Here is a 20,407-nt window from a genome sequence, read left to right as displayed (position 1 = left end):
CTGTCTGAGAAGCGTGGGAAACTGGTATTGCTATATGTAACAACACTTAACTAGTCTGGAGTGATTGTGTGCATTGTGGCAGAAGGACAGAAGTGAGCTTGGATACTTGGCATTCTTACATGTCTATTTAGATTCCTGGGAATATGTTACAAGAGTGTCTGTCATTGGCCCAATTTTCTGTGAACTTAAATTTTTATCAAAGTTAGTGTAAAAGGTAAGATACTGCGGTGGTGGTGCTGCGGTAGCGTTGTCGCCTCACAGTTAGACGTTGCCCGTTCGATTCTCAGTTAAAGCGTCTACTGTGTGACGACATGCGTGAATGGGCGTTCCTTCGTTAAAGGTTGTGCGTTAGGCCCGGCAAGCCAGCATGTAAAACTCTACTGCCAATCATTAGCGGACCGGAGTTCCGCTGTGGCGACCCCTAACCGGGAAAAGCCGAAAGACGCACACACAGTGTAAAAGGTAAGATGACCTCCTGCCCATACGTTGCTGTACCTGTAAACCTCTTGAGGTCCCTTTGAGTACCAGTTTTATCAGGTCAGCTTTTCTTTAGTATATAAATTCCATCTTTTAAATTTTGAGTCCATTATTTCTTTGCCAGTGGCTCTAAATATAAAGCAAATAGCAAAAGGGAAAGAGGACACCCTTGCCTGGTGCTTCTGTTCAAGCACAGCTTGACAGAGAGGGACCCTCCCACCTAATTCTTGCCTAAAACCCATTATATATCCTTTTAATTAACCCCATTATTCTGTCAGGGAAGGCAAATACTTCAATTGCCATACTCCTAAAATTCCAGCTGATTCCATTGAATGCTTTCTCTTCATCAAGATCCACCAGTAATAGTGGTGTCTTCTTACGTTTTGCTACCCTCTGATCATTATTGTTCCGTTAATGTCAAATGTTAGCCTCCCCTCTAACAAAACCATTTTAATCCATATCTATCAATTTTGGCAACATCTTTGCAGTTCTGTTAGCTAGTGTAGACTTACACATTTTATAATCTTGCTTTAAAATTAAAAATGGTTTTGAGGATCTTTGCCCTTTTTGGGTACTACAGCAGCCACAGCTTTCTTTAAAGATGCAGGTACTTCCCCATCTTATAAAATTTGTTAAAACCTTTCAGATCTTCATCACCTTTTTCCCTCCCAATTTCCAAAGGAATACCATCTGTTTCTGGAGACCTCCCAGTTGATTGATTATGCATAACCATTTTACCTCATTTGTACTTATTTTGCCTATTATTGTTGAGCCTCATCTTCCTCTAGCTTTCTCATAATTAGGTCTTCCATTAATATTTCCATTTGCGCTTTTTCTTGGTTTTTACATGATGTGATTTATAGACATTCATAAAAAGTGCTGAAATATTTCTAGTATGTCTGTTCAATGTCTGGATATTTTTCTGGCCATAGGCTGCATGTTTAACAACAACCCTTTCAGTTTTCTATTGCCCAAGTCATTATTTTATTTATTTTACATCTCTTAACTGGGTGGAGTCTGGTTGGGCAAGTAGCCCGTTTTCAGCAGAGACCTGGGGAGAAATTATGCTAAAAGGTTGTGTGTCATAGTTGTTACCAAAAAGGGTTGCTTAACATCAAAAGAACTGAAAAATGTTGAGGACTGCTCTTTCTTTTTAGCTGTGTTCCTTTCAATGTTCTGGGCTGGGGAAAATTGTAGTCCCACTCTGGACATATTTGGATGCTTAGCAGTTCAGACCAGAAGATGGACAACCACTTGCAGTTAATTTGAATGGATAAAGATTTGTGCTGCATCTGTGACCATACATAAACATCTACCATTATGATGACTGTATTCACACCGCTCTACTTTTTCCTTCATTGCCTCAAAGAGGAAAGAGTTTGTAGTTGCCAAAAAATGTTTTAAGTGTAGAATGGTATATATCATTTATATAAGCATTACCATTGTATATTTAGAGTTCGGCATTATTTTTACATGAAAAATGCTTGCTAGTGGCTATTTACAAATTGGCAGGCTAAGAGGTTAGGTGCACTTTGTAGCCAGCATATGTCATTACACCAAGCACTTCTACCTTAAGAAGGATTTTCCAAGAAAAGTTTACCAGATCAGCTAATAACTAAAAATGTTTGAGTTGCACATTCTAGCAGTCATAATACTTTACAGTGGTATTCAGATTGTTAATCTGCAACAGCTTAATCTGATGGAGAAGAAGCAAGTAAAATATTGAAACTGTGAATCTGGATTTGATAGTGAGATTGAAATTGTGTTTCAGTATTAAAAAAGTCCTCAGCTAGTCATCTGTAAAGTTGCTTTTTTTTATTTTGGATGCGTGGCAGGACCTAGACTTTTAAGTTGAGTGCAGAATAGCTTTATACCTTTCCTTTGTTTTTTTTTTTGCCAGAATGCCTGAATGGGGAGTAATATTTAGAAGTAGTCCTGCAGGTTTGAGTGGTAAGCAGATAGCAACTTTTCTTCCAGTGGTTTTTCCCTACCTTTTACTTGCTGGCTCATAGTAACTACTCATTTTTGCAGGAGTCCAATTCATATTGGAATTTGAGGTTGCGGGAATATCCCATAGTGTTTTCTTTTCTAGTGTGTGTGTTTTTTTTAATGGATCCTGTGGCGTTAGTTTGCTATGACATTAATATTATTCCCTGCGCTGCTGCTCATTTTGTTTTCTTATAGTAGTAGGACTGTCAGGAGTACAAGGAAACCATGGAGATTAAGGTGCTTGCTTTCACATGGCTGTTCTTCCCTCCTTACACAGTGGCGGTCTTCTTCCCTTTAACACTGTTTTGCTGTAGCATCATTTTAGCAGTTTGGAAGTTTCCTAAGATGTATATGTCTTGGTTGGGTGTGACATCCTAATTGAGATTCAAACCCCCCCCCCCCCCCGGTTCCTTTCTGGTGTTTCCTGTAAAGTCAGCTTATGCCACTCTGATATGCACACTGGGGTGGAGGGTTCAGTCCCTAGTTTGTATGCTATTATTCATCGGGGAAGATTTATTTTTTCAGTTTAACTAATTTGGTTGCCTTGAAGCTAATAATGATTTTGGTAATTCACTGTTTTGTACTCTACATCCCTTTTCAAAAGACATATCAAAGAACATCTTAAAACTCAATGGCTGTGTCCTTGTGCTAATCCTGACTGAAATTACTTCTCTACTACTCCCAACTTCCCCCCCTTGCCCAACTGTCCCTCTAAAAGACTTTTTTTTTTAACTTTTGACAGTATTATCTTTGAGACTGTCACTAATCATTTTTCTTCTTCTTCCCTCCACCATGTTATCACACCTTAAATTTTTTGTATCTAACTGCTGAATGTTGCTTACCTTGTAATTCTATTATTAACCAACTATTTTCTGAAAAATTGTTCTGTTTGATTTTTGTTTCCATTAATTTTGTATAAGTCCACCCTTGAACTTATGGTATTTTGCTTAATATTTTTACTGTTAATGATTGTTTACTTCTTGTAATTGGAGCTTTTCTCCCCGGGCCTCTACTGAAAACGGATATTTGTCCAGTTAGACTAGCCCGGTCAACAAATGTAAAATAAATAATAAATAAATAAATAATTGTATTGACATTAGGGATTCATGGCTGTTCCATGTACTAGAAATGTCACCTTTCCCTTCCAGTTCTGGTGGACTCCTTCCTCAACCTTTCTTAGGGCATCAGTGGTGTAAATGGATATCTGCTGGTGCCAACTTTGGATTTTTCTTGCTGCTGTTTGACTAACGGCCTGAGTAAGCCAGTTACATTGCCAGGCTATTTGGTCTGAAGCCGTAGGTGTAGATAAGTACCTAATTGGGGAATCTTATTTTCTTAGTACTGCATTTTGCAGTGTGATTTTTTTTTTTTTTTTTTTAAAGATGTCTGGTACAAAAAATAATAAATATAGGGACCAAATACCACTCAAAAGATTTCTACAATATGTGCCTTTCTTGCCTGGGTGTGGAGAACAAGGTGCTCAGTTGCCTCCTAGTCCTCTGGTTTTAATCATTAGACCATTAAGCACTGGTCATAATTCTTAGAAAAGTACCATGCCCAAAAATCTAATGGCTGGTCTAAGCTCATGATGTTATCTGTAAGATGTTCTTCGTGTTTCACTGTTGCAGTTATAACATTTGGGTTATCCCTGCCAGGGTAGCTTTCAGTTGGCCCGAATACCAGATGCTAAGTATTTCTGCGTCGGTTGCTGTCGTTCCAGGACTGATTGTCAGGTCGTCAGTGGTGTAAAATCAGGCAGCCGACGCCATTACATCAGTCTTTCTTGCCGAGGAGCCTGAAGCAGAAGCAGTTTGCACGAGTGCCAGTCGGCCGCTACCTGAGATTTTCGTTTCTGAATTGAAATTGAAGTCTTCTAAAGCTAAGTACCCCATTGGGGATCCTTTTTTCTTGCACTAACCGATGTCAGAAAAAGTTAACAATTGTCTCGCCTGTGGAAAGCAAATACCACACCGAGACTTCATTCTTACTGCGTCACCTGTTTAGCCCCAGACCACGAAGTCCCCCGCTTTCGCTTTTGTACTTTGTTCAACGCCAGAACTATACGTCGTCTGGCCCTTATTGTAGGTAGATATTTTCACTCTCACTCCTTGAATTCTGATATGGCTTCAGTAAACCATCCGACAGCTGATCTTCTGAAAAAACGTAAAGATAAGGACAGAGACAGACCGCACAGGTCCAAAACTGCCGACAATGCTTCCATTAAGCCAGTCGTCAGATGTTCTTCGTGTTTCACTGTTGCAGTCATTACATTTGGGTTATCTGCTTGCAGGTAGCCCTCAGTCTGCCTGATTAACAAAGTCTTGGGTCCTGCGTCGGTTGCTGTCCCTTCTTCCATGACGTCAGGTGGTCAGGGGTGTAAAACATGCAGCCGACGCCATTATTCCAGTCTTTTCGTGCCGTGCGGTGCCCGAAGCAGAAGCAGTTTGCAAGTGCCGGTCGGCCATCGCCTGAAATTTTCATTTTCGAGTTTCAGTACCGAAGTCTTCAACTAAAGCTAAGTACCCCTTTGGGGAAACTTTTTCTTGCTCCTTACCGATGTCAGTAAAAGTTAATAATTGCATTACTTGTGGAAAGAAAATACCTCATAAAGATTTTCATTCGTACTGTATTCCTTGCCTAGGCCCTGACCACAACGTACCTTGCTGTCGGTTTTTTGCTTTATTTAATCAGCGCACTGTCCGTCGTCTGTATATTGTCGCTTCTAAATATTTCGGTTCTCAGTTTACTTATCCAGCAATGTCGTCGGTTAGCCATCCTACTACTAGGATTCTGAAAAAAAACGCAAAGATAAAGACAGAGACAGGCTGCCATGGTCCAAAACTGCCGACGGCGCTTCTCCTAAGCCAGTCACCAGTTTGCCGGTACTCAGTGAGGCGTTTTCGCAGCCCCTGATGCCCACTACTTCTGATTCGCAGGCCTCTACTGAGACCCATTCGGAGTCTGGTATGCCGCGAGATGCCTGAAACTATGGAACCCACGGATGTCTGTACCTTCGATGGGTCCGGAGCCGCTCTGCAGGTATCTGCTTCTGAGGGTATATTCAGGCCTATGGACTTGCATATTAAACCGACGCCTCCTTCTTTACTTAGGCCTAAATCTCGATCCATGCCTAAAAAAAACTATGCTCAGGCCACATGCTCAAGCCTCTATGCCTAAGAAACAAATGATAAGAATGATCTAATAGCTCTAATCAGGGGTAGCCAACCCCCCCCCCCCTTCTAAGAGGCCTAGGACTGAAGTTGATTATGAATCTTCTGATCAGGATTCTGTTTTTTCTGATTCTTCTGATGATCTGGATTTGACCTTATCTACTTATGAAGATTCTGATGCAGAGGACTTCATTCCCTGTGCTTCCCCTCCTGAGGATTTTTCTTTTGTGGGAACCTTACATACTCTTAGGGAGCATTTCCAATGGGAAAGCCAGGATTTTTCTGATTCAAAAAAGAGGCATAGGGATTTCCTTTTCCTACCTCAGCATAGGCATTTAGCTATTCCCCCTGAACTAGACATTGTTGATGATGCTTTTTCGTAATATAGTTTGGCCCCTGATTCCCTGCCTCCTGCTCCCAGAAAACTTGACAGATACTACAGGGTCCCTGAGTCCCACAAGTTCCTTTTTAAAAAAATCCTATTGCATATCCAGAGACTATTCCACAGTGGCCCAAGGGCATTAAGGCTTCTACTGCTAAAAATCCTACCCCTTCTGTTAGAGACTCCAGGGCGCTGGATAGATGGGATAAGAAGGTTTACACTTCTGCAACCTTGGCCATTAGGGCTTTAAACTGCCAGTTTCATATTTTAAAGTATCAGCAACATGTTATTGGACTGCTTAAACAGAAAATTATGTTGATTCCTGACTGTGTGGAAAATAACGAATTACAGGATTTAATGCATTCTGCTGAACAAGTTGGAAAACATACTTTGCACTGTGGTTTTAATTCATTAGAGGCCTCTTGCAGGGCTGCTGTTACTGGGTCTGTGCTCAGAAGGCATGCTTGGCTTAATGAGCAATCTTTGCCTGATCATGTTAAAGCTAAATTGTTGGATGCTTCTTTAAATCAGGACTGCCTGTTTGGCAACAAGGCTGAGGAAGTTCTTAAAAAGATGAAAGATAAAGTTAAATCTATGCAAACTGGTAAAATTTTTTTTACATGTTCAGCCTCCTAGATTTAGTAGGCACTGGCCCTCTAAGAACTGGTCCTTTCCAGCCCTTTCCAGGTCTTCTCAAGCCAAACCCAGACACAGCAAAAACCCCAGGTTTCAGTCCCAGGGGACACACAGAACTAAGCAGTAGGGGGCCTCCACTTCCAAATCTGGGAATAATAAGACTCCCCCCTATGGTAAACTGTCTCACTGACTTCCTTTTAAAATTTCTAAGCACTTATCAACTGACTGCCCCTTTGGGGGGGGAAGATTGCTCTTCATGCAAAGAATTGGGAACTCATTACCCAGGACAAATGGGTTTTATATATAGTGTCCCAGGGATACAGATTTCACTTCCACACGTTGCCAACACCAAGCAGGTGGCCGGACCTACCCCCAAATCAGTGGGCAGAGGCCCAAAAACAAGTACTTTCTCTCTTAAGCATGGGGGCTATTCAACTGGTACCAGGAGAGGAAAAGGGACAAGGTTTCTACTCAAGACGTTTCCTGGTACCCAGAAAAGACCATTCATGGCGTCCTATCCTGGACCTGTCTACTCTAAACTCCTTTTTGGCGATTCCAAAATTCAAGATGCTGACTCTTCACCAATTACTTCCTATGCTAGGCAGACATGCCTGGTTGGCAATACTAGATTTAAAAGAAGCATACCTGCACATCCCAATCAGGGAACTTTGCAAAAGATGCCCACGCTTCAAAGCAGGCTACACGCACTATCAGATGTTCATCGTGTTTCACTGTTGCAGTCATTACTCTTGGGTTATCCTGCTGGCAGGCTACCCGCAGTCGGCCCGAGTTCCAAAGTCTAGGTCCGGCGTCGGTTGCTGTCACCTCTTCCCTGACGTCAGTGCGCCAGGGATATAAAAGATGCAGCCAACGCCATTTTCTTCAGTCTTTCTTGCCGTGCGGTGCCCGAAGCAAAAGCAGTTCGCAAGTGCCGGTTGGCCAACTCCTGAGATTTTCAAAGCTGAATTTCAGAACCGAAGTCTTCATTAAAGCTAAGTACCCCGTTGGGGAAACTTTTTTCTTGCTCCAGACCGATGTCAGAAAAAGTTAACAATTGTATTTCTTGTGGGAAGCAAATAGCTCATAAGGATTTTCACTCTTACTGTATTCCTTGTCTAGGCCCTGATCACAACTTTGCTAGCGGTCGATTTTGTGCTAGATTCAACCAACGCACTATCAAGCGTCAGTTCGATTTTGCATTTCATTACTTTGGCCGAAGATTTAATTATATAATGCCGGCGGAACAGTCGACAACCGGAGTTTACAAAAAACGCAAGGACAAGGATAGGCATCCGAGGTCCAAAACCGACGACGAAGCCTCTTCTAGGCCAGTCGCCGGTTTGCCGGTTCTCAGTGAGGCGCTTTTGTAGCCCCTGGCACCTGCTACCTCAGAGCCACAGGCCGCTTCCGACTCCCACTTGGAGCCGACTGGGCTTCTGGAAACTCAAGGTATTGGACACTCGGAAATCAATCCCTCAGATGGGTCCAGAGCCGCTGAGCAGGCACCGGCTTCTGAGGGTGTCTTCAGACCTACACAACTAAAAATTAAGCCATCCTCAGCTTCAAAGACCAAGACTAAAGCAGCTCTAAAGACAAAGAAACGAGTACAGCATTCTCCTACTCAGACTTCCATGCATAAAAAACAGAAGCTCAAAATGGCCGAAGACCTAATTACTTTGATCAGGGGCTCCCATTCCCCTCCTGATAAGAGGCCTAAGCAAGAGACAGAGTATGACTCTTCTGATCAGGTATCCATTTCCACTGATTCCTCTTCTGAACAGGATTTTTCCATGCTTCCCCATGAGGATTCTGATGCTGAAGAATCCATTCCTTCAGCCTCTCCTCCTGAGGACTATTCCTTTGGGGAAACACTGCATACTACGAGGGAGCATTTCCACTGGGAGAGCCAAGATTATTCAGAGTCTACGAAAAGACTCAGAGACTTCCTGCTACTTCCTCAGCATAGACCCCTTGCCATTCCTCCTGTTTTAGACATTGTAGATGATGTATTTTCAGAGTCCAGACTATCCCCTGACTCTTTACCCCCTGCACCTGCTAAGCCAGACAGATACTACAGGGTCCCAGATTCTCATAAATTCCTATATAAAAACTCCGCTGCTGACCCAGAAACTATATCTCCGGGTCCCGAGGGAGTTAAGGCTGCTACTGCGAAAAACTCTGTCCCCTCTGATAGGGATTCTAGGGCTCTAGACAGATGGGGGGGAAAGTATACACTTCTGCCCCCTGGCTGTAAGGGCTTTAAATTGTTAATTTCATATGCTTAAATAGCAGCAATATTTACTGTCACTACTTGAACAGAAAATGTTGACAAATACTGAATGTTCTGAGAACAAGGAATTGCAGGATTTATTGCATGCAACTGAACAAGTGGGAAAGCATACTTTGCAATGTGGTTATGATTCACTGGAGGCCTCTTGCAGGGCCGCTGTTACAGGTTCTGTTATTAGAAGGCATGCTTGGTTAAAGGAAAAAAATCTGCCTGATCATGTTAAAGCAAAATTATTAGATGCACCATTACAGCATGATACTTTGTTTGGTACTAAAGCAGAAGAGTTGTGGAAAAAAAATGGAGGATAAAGCAAAATCCATGCAGACAGTCAAGGATTTCTTACAGGTACAACCACCCAGGTTTAGCAGGAACTGGCCTTCTAAAAATTGGTCCTTTCCAGTCCCAGACATACTACAAAGAGGCAGATACAGGTGTCCTAGAGGCAGATCTCAGCCCCAAGGCTCATACAGGCCTAAACAATGGGGTGCTCCTAACTCCAAAAGCGGAGAAGACAAATCACAACCTTACAGGAAACAGTCCCAATGACTTTCCTCTTCCAGTTCCAAGCAGTTTCCTTTTGACAGCCCCCTTAGGGGGAAAACTAGCACTTTTTTCATCAAATTGGCAAATGGTTACCCAAGACAAATGGGTTCTCAACATAGTGTCCCAAGGCTACAGGTTCCATTTCCACACCCTACCAAGGTCAAAGGGCATGCCAGACCTGCCACACAATCAATGGGCAGAGGCACAAAAACAAATTACAGCCCTCATGGACATGAGGGCCATTCAGAAAGTACCACAACAAGAGCAGGGGCAAGGATTTTACTCCAGACTTTTTCTAGTGTCCAGGAAGGACAAAACCTGGAGACCAGTTCTGGACCTATCTATACTAAATACATTTCTGGAAGTCCCAAACTTCAAGATGTTGACTCTTCAGCAGCTACTGCCCATGCTGGGCAAAAGGGCTTGGCTAGTAACTTTGGACCTAAAAGAGGCATACCTGCATGTCCCAATCAGAAAATCTTGCAGAAGATACTCAGATTCATAGCTGGCTCAATGCATTGCCAATTCTCTGCACTGCCCTTTGGCTTATCTACTGCGCCCAGGGTCTTTACAAAATGCCTGGCACCAGTAATTGCGTTTTGCAGACAAAAAGGAATTCAAATATATCCCTACTTGGACGACTGCCTAATTCAAGCAGAGAACAAAGACACTCTTCTAAAGCATCTGGCATTTGTGAAAAGATTACTAATTGGTCTAGGGTACACATTAAACGAAAAGAAATCAAAACTAGTGCCCTCTCAAGAGATAATATTCCTGGGCGCAAGCTTAAATACAACTGCCCAGATGGCTTATCTCATGCCAGACTAGCAAAAACAACTGACTGCTTACTTCAAGAAATTGGCAACAAAAACCCACTTGTCTGCAAGGAAAATCCTGCAGGCCTTGGGTTTCATGGCATCCTGCATTCTACTAATTCCATATGCCAGACTGCATATGAGGAAACTACAGTGGTATCTGAAAAGTGTTTGGACTCAGCATTGCCACAGCCTGGAGACAGTAATTGCACTCATTCCCTGCCAACAACAGGAGTTTTGATGGTGGGCAGAAGCCTGTCACCACAACAAGGGTCTGCCATTCAGATTACCCACAGCCAGACTGACACTGACAACGGATGCATCAGATTATGCCTGGAAGGAAAATGTATTCAGAGCACATGGCCTGCAAACCAGATGCATCTTCACATCAATCAAAAAGAGATGCTAGCTGTTCAAAATGCCCTGACAGCTTTCAAGGACCTGCTTCATCCAGGACCATTACTAATAAAGACAGACAACACTACGGTCATGTGGTACATAAACAAGCAGGGAGGTTCTCATTCTTACCCCTTCTGCAGACAAGCAATGACCTTATGGGACACAGCAGTAGCCTTTCAACTTCACCTGCAATCTCAATTCCTGCCAGGAAGAACAAATACTCTGGCAGACGAACTAAGCAGAAACCTCATGGATCCCCACGAATGGAAACTGGATCCACAAGTCTTCAGGATGATAACAAGGAAATGGGGATGCCCAGACAGATCTATTTGCCTCCCCTCACAACTGTCAATTGCAGAGATTTTGCACAAGGACTTAACCACAAGTAAGCATGGAAAGTGGACGCCCCATCATTCAGCTGGAAAAATCTAACAGTATATGCCTTTCCCCCACTACCTCTCCTTCCCAAAGTACTCCTAAAGGTCAGACAAGAGAAGCCAAAAATGATTCTGATTGCATCAGACTGGCCACGCCAGCACTGGTACCCAATCCTGAAAAGAAAACATGTAGCGTCCGAAGGCCCAGCCAGGGTCACTGCACTTTCAGTTCTCTGTGTTTCACTTTGGCTTATCCACTTCTCCCAAAGTTTTCACAAAATGTTTGGTTCCCGCCATTGCTTTTTGCAGGCAAAGAAATATTCAAATTTGCCCCTTCTTAGATGACTGACTGATTCAGACAGACAGTCAGGAAAAGCTGCTAAAGCACCTGACCTTTGTAAAGGACCTACTGACCTCCCTGGGGTATACTATCAACGAAAATAATTCCAAACTAGTTCCCACACAAAAAAAATTGTATTTCTGGGAGTAAGCCTGGAAAACAGCATCTCAGATGGCATTCCTTACTCCAGAAAAACAAGCCTACCTGACAGCCTGCTTCTCTCAGCTAGCCACCAGGACCCAGTTATCCGCAAGGAAAATTCTGCAAGCTCTAGGGTTCATGGCTTCTTGCATTCTACTCATTCCATATGCCAGACTGCATATGAGGAAACTACAGTGGTACCTAAAAACTCTTTGGTGTCAGCACTCTCAAGACCTGGAAACTCTTATACCAATGATACCTTGTCTAAGGAAAGATTTTCTTTGGTGGGCAGCAGCATGCTACCACAACAAGGGATTTCCCTTCTCACAACCCCATGCCGCCCAGATCCTCACCACAGACGCATCAGACTATGCCTGGGGTGCACACCTGGACGGCAGGTGCATTCAGGACCAATGGAGCCCAAATCAAATACATCTGCACATTAACCAAAAAGAGATGTTAGCTGTTCAGCATGCCCTGACAGCTTTCAGACCCCCTATTATCCCCGGGCCCTCTACTGATCAAAACACACAACACCACAGTGATGTGGTATATCAGTAAGCAGGGGAGGAACTCACTCTTATCCTCTGTGTAGGCTCGCCATGACCCTTTGGCACACGGCCTCAGCCATGCAACTACACCTGTTAGTACAATTCCTACCAGGCTGTCTAAACTCTCTGGCGGACAACTTAAGCAAAAACCTGCTAGACCCACATGAGTGGCAGCTAGACCAAAGAACCTTCACCCTTGTAACCCAGAAATGCGGCACCCCGAAGGTTGACCTCTTTGCCTCCCACTCCAATCATCAGCTCAGCAAATTCTGAACCAGGGAACCTCACAGCAAGCCCTGGAAAGTGGATGCTCCATCCTTCCAATGGATAGACCTCTTGGTCTGTGCATTTCCCCCTCTACCACTCATTTCAAGGGTGCTGCTCAAAATAAGGGAGAAAAAAACGAGAGCAATCCTGATTGCCCCATACTGGCCATGCCAGCACTGGTACCCACTGCTGCGCAGCCTGTCACCTCTGCCACCATGGCACCTACCTCAGATCCCAACACTCCTGACCCAGAGGAATGGAGAATTCATGCATCCCCAATTGCAGACCCTCAGTCTGGCAGCCTGGCTTAGTCCCCCTGACCTCTCCTCAGCTGCCAGTCTAAGCAAACAAGTTCTAGATGTTATACGCGAGGCCAGACACCTCAGCACTAGAAAATCTTATGCTGACAAGTGGAAAAGTTTTTGCACCTGGATTCAAGCTAAGGGAGCTGGAATGGCACAGCCCTTTCTACCCCTCATCCTGGATTTCCTGGCAGACCTACTACTCGGGGGTCTATCCTTCTCTTCTATTAAAATTCATGCCTCTGCTATATCTGCTCATTTCAGCATAGAGACACCTGTTTTCTCACATGCTCTTATCAAACAATTCCTAAGTGGGGCTAACAACTTGAGGCCACCCAGAAGAGCTCCTATCCCAGCTTGGGACCTAAACTTTGTGTTGGAAAATCTCACCCTGCCCCCTTTTGAACCTGCAGCTTCAGCAGAGTTAAAATTTCTTTCTTGGAAGACAGCCTTGCTTCTGGCCATCACTTCAGCTAGAAGAGTATCAGAGCTAAAAGCACTCATGGCTGTAGAGCCCTTCATCATTTTCCATGCTGACAGGGTCTCCCTCAGGACTAACACATCCTTCATGCCAAAAGTGGTGACCAGTGTGGCTCTCAACCAATCCATTCATTTGCACAAACAGCTCAGATTCTACCTAGATAGGACTAAATCTTTTAGAAAAACTGATCAATTGCTAGTCAGCTTCGCTGCAGGAGCAGAGGGCAATGCCATATCCAAACAAACCATCTCTAAATGGATAGCACACTGCATCCATTTCTGCTACAAACAGCACAGGAAACCTCCCCCCAAGGGACTCAGGACACATTCCACCAGGGCAATCTCCACCTCTGCAGCTTTTCTCAGAGGGTTCCCCACCAGGGACATCCTGGAGGCTGCAACATGGACATCTGTTCATACCTTCACCAAGCATTTACCACTTGCCTATCTTCTCCAAATCCAGGGCAGGCTTTGCCACTGCAGTGTTGCAGGGCATCCTAGCCAGCCCCCCAGTCTTCTTGACTGCCTTCACCCTTTTCTTCAACTTTGGGAATCAACCCAGATGTGATGACTGCAACAGTGAAACACAAAGAACGTAGTATAGTTGTGTACACTTACCATAAATGTAGATGTTCAAGTGTATTCACTGTTGCAGTCCTGGTTTCCCTCCCTCCATCCCCCTTTTTTCTCTTTCCTTACAAGGGACTTATTGGTATTTATTTTCCATTGATGTGGTTTCTTCCACCAGAACATGGCTCTTACTTGGGGGCTCCTGACAGGTTATGGCAAGAAAAACTGATGTAATGGCATCTACTGCCTTACTTTATACTACTGACGGCCGGACTTCAGTCCTGGAGCAACAGCAACCGACGCAGAAATACTAAGTCTCTGGTATTCGGGCCAGCCGAGGGCTACCCTGGCAGGGATAACCCAAATGCGATGACTGCAACAGTGAATACACTCGAACATCTACATTTATGGTAAGTGTACACAACTGTACTTTCCTCTTCCAACATCTTCAAGAAAAGGAAAGAGAATCACTCAAAGGAGAAGGTTGTTTAGGAAGCAGATGACACCACCTTGGAGTCCACTTCTACTAGGTTTGAGGGTATCAGTATTAGTGAGGTACTTTTTCAGCTGCCATATCTACTGTTTTCTTTGGTCATGCTCATTGTATGTTCATAGGTGTTTACTAGGCTAATGACCACAAGAGCCTTTTTAAGCCTAGCCATGCGTCCCAAATCTCATACAAGTTCTAGTGCCTTTGATAAGTGTAAGCAAGGGCTTGGGAGATGAAACATTTACAGGTAGCCTGTGTCCATTAGAGACATAGGTGCCAATCCAGGGATGAATTTCCTGTTCCCCATCCAGTTGTCCAAGTTACACTTGAATTGGGTTAGGGAGGAACTCTGCTTCACATGGATGGGAAGTCTGCTCCAGAGACGGGTTAGTCTCGTGGATACATACCTGTTTTTCCAGCAGGTCCTATTTGTATCACAGGCAAGTTTTAAGTCTTTAAAACAGGTAATTTTGGTGCTGTTTGTTTTGCGGATATGCAGGAGGTCCGTCAGACTGGAGTCTGACAATGCCAATGACAATGAATATGCCAAGCATAGATCTCTCCTCAGTAGCCTGTAGGAGACAGATAGGGATGGGGCCTTGAGGCAGTCTGCGTAGGACATTTTACGTACACCCTGTATTCTTTTAGTGAAAAACCTCTGTGGGTGTTCCATTTGTTGGATTTGCCTGGTTAGTTACATACTGAAGGAGGCATTGTACTCAGTGATAGGTCTGATGAATGCTAAATACAGTGGAACAATGACTTCCTTGGACCTTGTTTATAAGTCATGCAACACAGAATGATTTCCTCACTACTGTAGACATGGGATGGTCAAAGGCTAGATAACGGTCTGTGTCCCCAAACTCCTGACTACTGGGTCAACTCTAAGGGGTGTGTTATCAGTATAATAGTTACAGAGATGGATGACTCCCCAAAGGATACTATTATGCATTTCTTGGCATTTAGTTTTAGTCCATGGCTCTGACACCAGTTTGTCTGTGTCAGCCCTTCCAGAGGAACATTTGTGTCAGTGGGGGATTCAGTGACCGCTCCTAATTTGCAATTATCTGCAAATTTAGTCAGCCAGAGAGCATTGACATTCAGAGAAGTAAATGCCAAAAAGGAGTGGTCCAAGGACCAATGCCAGAGGGGACTCTTGTGACTGGCCTCTTTATAAAGGTGGACTCCCCAATTCTAACTTCCTGGGTCCTGTCTGTGAGCAGGTTGACTGTCCTCTTGAGATTGCAGACAATGGCCTAGTGAAGTATTGTGTCAAATGCTTTCAACAGGTCAAGGTAGGCAGTGTGAGCCATTTTGCCAAACAACAACTACTTCACCAAGCAAATGTAAACTGAAAAATAACAAATAATGAGGCAAAGGCATGATGAGCTGTCAAGTGTAAAACTTTATTGGTACTTCTAGTATCTCGGCCAAATTGCCTTCAAGGAATAAATTAAACACCATCATGCAATGCAGCCTTTTTATATAACTAATTTCACACATTCTAATTAAATAATTGAAACCATCATTAACAATTAAACAATACCCACACAACAAAGTGAAAACACCAAAAAGCTTGTCACCATTGTAGCTAAACCCCCAGCACAAATGTTACCATATGACATTTCCACTTTATATAAATCACTATACATCACTGTACTCAAAATTAAAAATTAGACATTAAGATTCATATCTAAATTCATATTGTTGGGTTGCAAAGTTCTATAATTAATAATAAATCTAGTTTCCATTTGTAATCATCTACCTGTGAAATCACTACCCAAGTTATTATGAGGTTTGGCTAAAACACTAAAGAAAAGGGTACTGTCCAATCCTACATGCACTGAGTGGAAATGTTGAGCCACCGGACTCCAGAAGCACCAGTTATTCATGATGGTGTTGGCTGAGTGACTTTTTCTCATTCCCCACAGCATCATCCCAATCAGCCAGGTTTTATTCTTGGTTGCACCACCCTTCACTGCTTTAATTAATTTAAAAAATGTTGGTATGTGATGTATCCCCACTACCCTCCCAGTCTGTCTCTGAGTCAACATTAGCTGACACAGTCACTTTCAGCCCTCAGACATTCGAGCCCCTTCCTCCCCCCAGACAGACACATTCTGGTTTCTATACTTAAACGTCTGTAAAACACTGCACACTAAACTGTAATTTTAGCCCTTCCAGTCTCTAAAGAAACATTTGCCTATCTGTTTTTTTCTTTTTCTATGTGATATATCCCCACTACCATCCCAGTCTGTATCTGACTCAACAGTAGCTGACTCACTCTCACAGCCCTCACACAAGCTAATTTCTTAGGATGTCCAGCTGGTAAAATTAAAAAGGGCTGTCGCTCCTTTTTAAAGAAAAGAAAAGCATTAGTAACAAAAGAATGACTAACATTATAGATGTGACTTCAGAGCAACTGATAGTTTAGTTTTGAATTCCACATACCATGATTGTCTAGTCCCGCTCCATTCACCCTACGGGCTCACTTCACTTCCTACCCTGCTGCCCAATTTCCACCCACCCCTGCATACTCTGAATTTTTAGGTAACCTTCTTTACAAAGACCCTCCTTTCATCCTCCCATTATCTAATAATTACATCCCTCTGCGCCATTTTATGCACACCCTCCCACTTCCCACCACTCCAGCCCACCTACCAGTTCAACATCCGCACCCATGTCTCCTACTCACCCAGCGCACACCCTCACCAAATATAAATACATCCTCGGGTCTATATTAGAACACCGAACGTTCAGAATTTTGAGTGTTCTAATATCGAACCCTGTGAATCGAAAATTTAAAACATCGAACATACAGAACAGCGAATGTTTTCCTAGGTAAAAAATTTGTTGTTCCAAAACACATACACACAACACAAGCACACCAAACAAACAGCAATCCACACACATGCACCTAAACTCTTACACCCAACCCTACACGAAACTATACATACACCACTAACTATCCACTTACCTTAAACCAAACCCTAAGGTCCATCACTATCGTACAGTCACCTCACCTGTGCCCTAATTCACCTACCCCGCCCTAACCATCACGTCCACACAATCGCACGCTCACCTAACCCGCCCTAACCCTCATGTCCACACAATCGCACACTTACCTGAACCTGACCCGTAACTTGCTACCACAGCGCTGAAAATACCGAAGCAACAGAAACGGACAACCAAATTCTTTCCCTAGGAAAAAATCGGTTTTCTGTTTCTTCGATATTTGCAGCGTTCGCTGAAAACGAGTCGATATTAGAACACTCGAAATTTTGAATGTGTTCTAATATAGACCCTACCTCCTCTACCTCCACAACCTCACTCCCACTATGTCTCATTACCCCCAGTCTCATCTCCACTATACTCTCTTGGGATTAACCTCCCTATTTACCTCTCTCTCCACAGTCACCATCAGCACCTCTTATCTCCTCACAGTCAGTCACTGTATCCACCCCAAATCCTCCACCCTAACCCACAACATTACTATCGTCCCCCACTCACGCAGGCATATACCCCACCATATACACCCAACCCCTCCCATGTACCACTTCTATCCATCTAAAAAGCAGCCAAGCCTACAATTTCACTACTTAATCATCCAATACCTAAAAATATCACCTGTATAACTACCCAGCTACTACTGGGAGGACATTCACCCAAACACCAGGCCAGCAACCTCTGCTAATAAGTCATGCACCCATCACTGTCCAACTAAGCACAAACCCACCAACTTACTGATACTAATTATGTTTACCCGCAGTATCATGAATAAATAGAAGACCTTCACACTGCCATCTCCTTATGTAACTCTGATATTATTCTCATCAAAGAGACGTGGCTTAAACCACATAGTAAAGATAATTCCATCACCCCACCCGGGTATAACATTCTCAGGGCAAACCAGCTACATAAGAGGCGGAGCCTTACATCTGCTTCACAGAACCAACCTACAACTCCAACTCCCCCAGACGGATTGCTCCAACTTCAACAATGCAGAGACTGTATTTGCAAAACTCTCCCTTAGTCAACATAAGCACCTAAACCTACTGGATATCAATATGCCCCCAGGTGACAACCTAACCACCCTACAGTCCATACTTCACTGAGCCTCATACTCCCTCCCTCAAGAAACTATCATGCTAGGTGATGTAAACATTGACTGGAACTCCATCCATTCTCCCACCCCCACACACCACATTAACCTATATAACTTCACCCAACTTATAGATACTCCCACACGCATTGGTAAGACCAGCAACGCAGATTCACAAAGTGCATGTCAACAACCATCACTAAAGTCCACAAAAAACTAAGTTCTCTCTATCGCTGTAAAAGTTATCTAACCACCAAATCTAGAATTGCAATAGCCAGGATCCCCCTCCTATCTGCTCTACTTTATGCATCCCCAGTTCTAACTAATCTTTACAAAACTGACCTTAATAAACTTTCCATCTGTTGCAACAAAATCGCTAGATTCGCTACCAATGCCAAATCACAATCTGACCACTGCCTTTGTCTACAAGCCTTACACTGGCTTGAATTTCCAAACCTATTAAGGTACCATCAACTCAGCCTAGCTCATCTAATTCTGTACTATCCTAAGAAAATCCCTGACCTGACTGGCATGTGAACTTATACAATTCAAATAGACAGCTTCTGTCCTCCAACAATGCCTTAATCAAAACCATCACATGGAAAAACAACTCTGGGGAATCGGTATTTGCCCGTAAAATAGCAAAAATATGGAACAACCTTCCCCCTGACCTCAGACTGCAAAACTCCACACCTTCCTTCAAAAGTCTACTTAAAACGTATCTCTTCACCATCCATCTATGCAACTGGACAGCACGCTCTAACAATACCTGTCCATGTGTGAGTAGTACATGCATGAGTGTATGTACGTGTGTGTGTGTGTGTGTGTGTGTGTGTGTGTGTGTATATATATATATATATATATATATATATATATATATATATATATATATATATATATATATATATATATATATATATATATATGTATATATGTATATGCACTAACTGCTGTAAAGTCTACAGTCTGTATGCTACTACTCTGTAATGTCTCTTTTGTAAAAAAATGTTTCTCTCTGTAAACTTATGGAGTTTTTCTCCGCAGGACTCTGCTGAAAATGGACACTTGTCCAGTCGGACTATCCTGGCAAACAAATGTTAAGTAAATAAAATAAATAAATTAAATCTTTTTAAGCTCTCAAATAATCAAATTTGACGGGCAAATCCTTACCTTTTGTTAGTTTTGATGCAGAGAAGACAATCTTGCTATGTCTCATGGATTTTATATATATATATATATATATATATATATATATATATATATATATATATATACACATATACATATACAAGAACCATGTTCTTTGTGTTTCATTGTTGCAGTCATCACTTGTGAGTTATCCCTGCTGGGTAGCCCTCTGCCGGCCCGAATACCAGAGTAAAGATTGTCCTTCCTGCATTGGCTGCAGGTCACCAGGGACAGACATCAGGTCATCAGTGGTATAAAGCAGGGCAGCCAACTCCATTACATCAGTATTTCTTGCCGAGGAGCCCGAAGCAGTTTGTGTGTGGGTCGGTTGGCCGCTGCCAGAGTGAAGTAGCAAACGACTAAAGCTAAGTATCCTGTTGGGGATCTTTTTCTTGCACTAACCAATGTTCAAAAAAGTAAATAATTGTCTCTGCTGTGGAAAACAAATACCACACAAAGACTTCCATAACCTGTGTGCAACCTGTTTAGCCCAGACAGCGGCATCCTTGGTTGTCAGTTCTACACTGTCTTTAATGCTAGGACCATCTGCCATAGAGCAGAATTTGTAGCTAAATATTTTAAAGAAAGTCCTGAGCAATACAAAATGTCGTCCGTCGGTCAGCATACAGTGGATATCCCCAAAAAGAGAAAAGTTACAGAAAGGAACAGACCACAAAATGTTAGGCTTTCAGACGATTCTACCCTGAAGTCCGCCACCAGGACAGTGGAATTCAGTGAGGTGCCTATGTAGCCCCTGATGCCCGACGCTATACCTCCGCAGGCCTCTACCGAGACCCATTCAGAGTCCGGTACGCCACCGGATCATACTACATCTGCCGTATTTTCTGTTGTCAGCCCTGCGGCTGGGTCCGGAGCCGGCACCGGCTTCCAGGGAGGC

General features: G+C 43.3%; 1 protein-coding gene across 4 annotated transcripts in view; it reads left to right on the top strand.

The window, feature by feature from the left end:
• Positions 1-20,407, top strand: part of RCOR3 (REST corepressor 3) — a 1,455,897-nt gene that overhangs the window by 738,664 nt on the left and 696,826 nt on the right. The window lies entirely within an intron of this gene.

The sequence above is a fragment of the Protopterus annectens genome, chromosome 1.part0 (genome assembly GCF_019279795.1).
Source record: "Protopterus annectens isolate FY-2018-M chromosome 1.part0, PAN1.0, whole genome shotgun sequence".
In the NCBI taxonomy this organism is placed as follows: Eukaryota; Metazoa; Chordata; order Ceratodontiformes; family Protopteridae; genus Protopterus; species Protopterus annectens.
The sequence above is the reverse complement of the archived record's forward strand: the minus strand, read 5'-3'. Positions and strand labels throughout refer to the sequence as shown.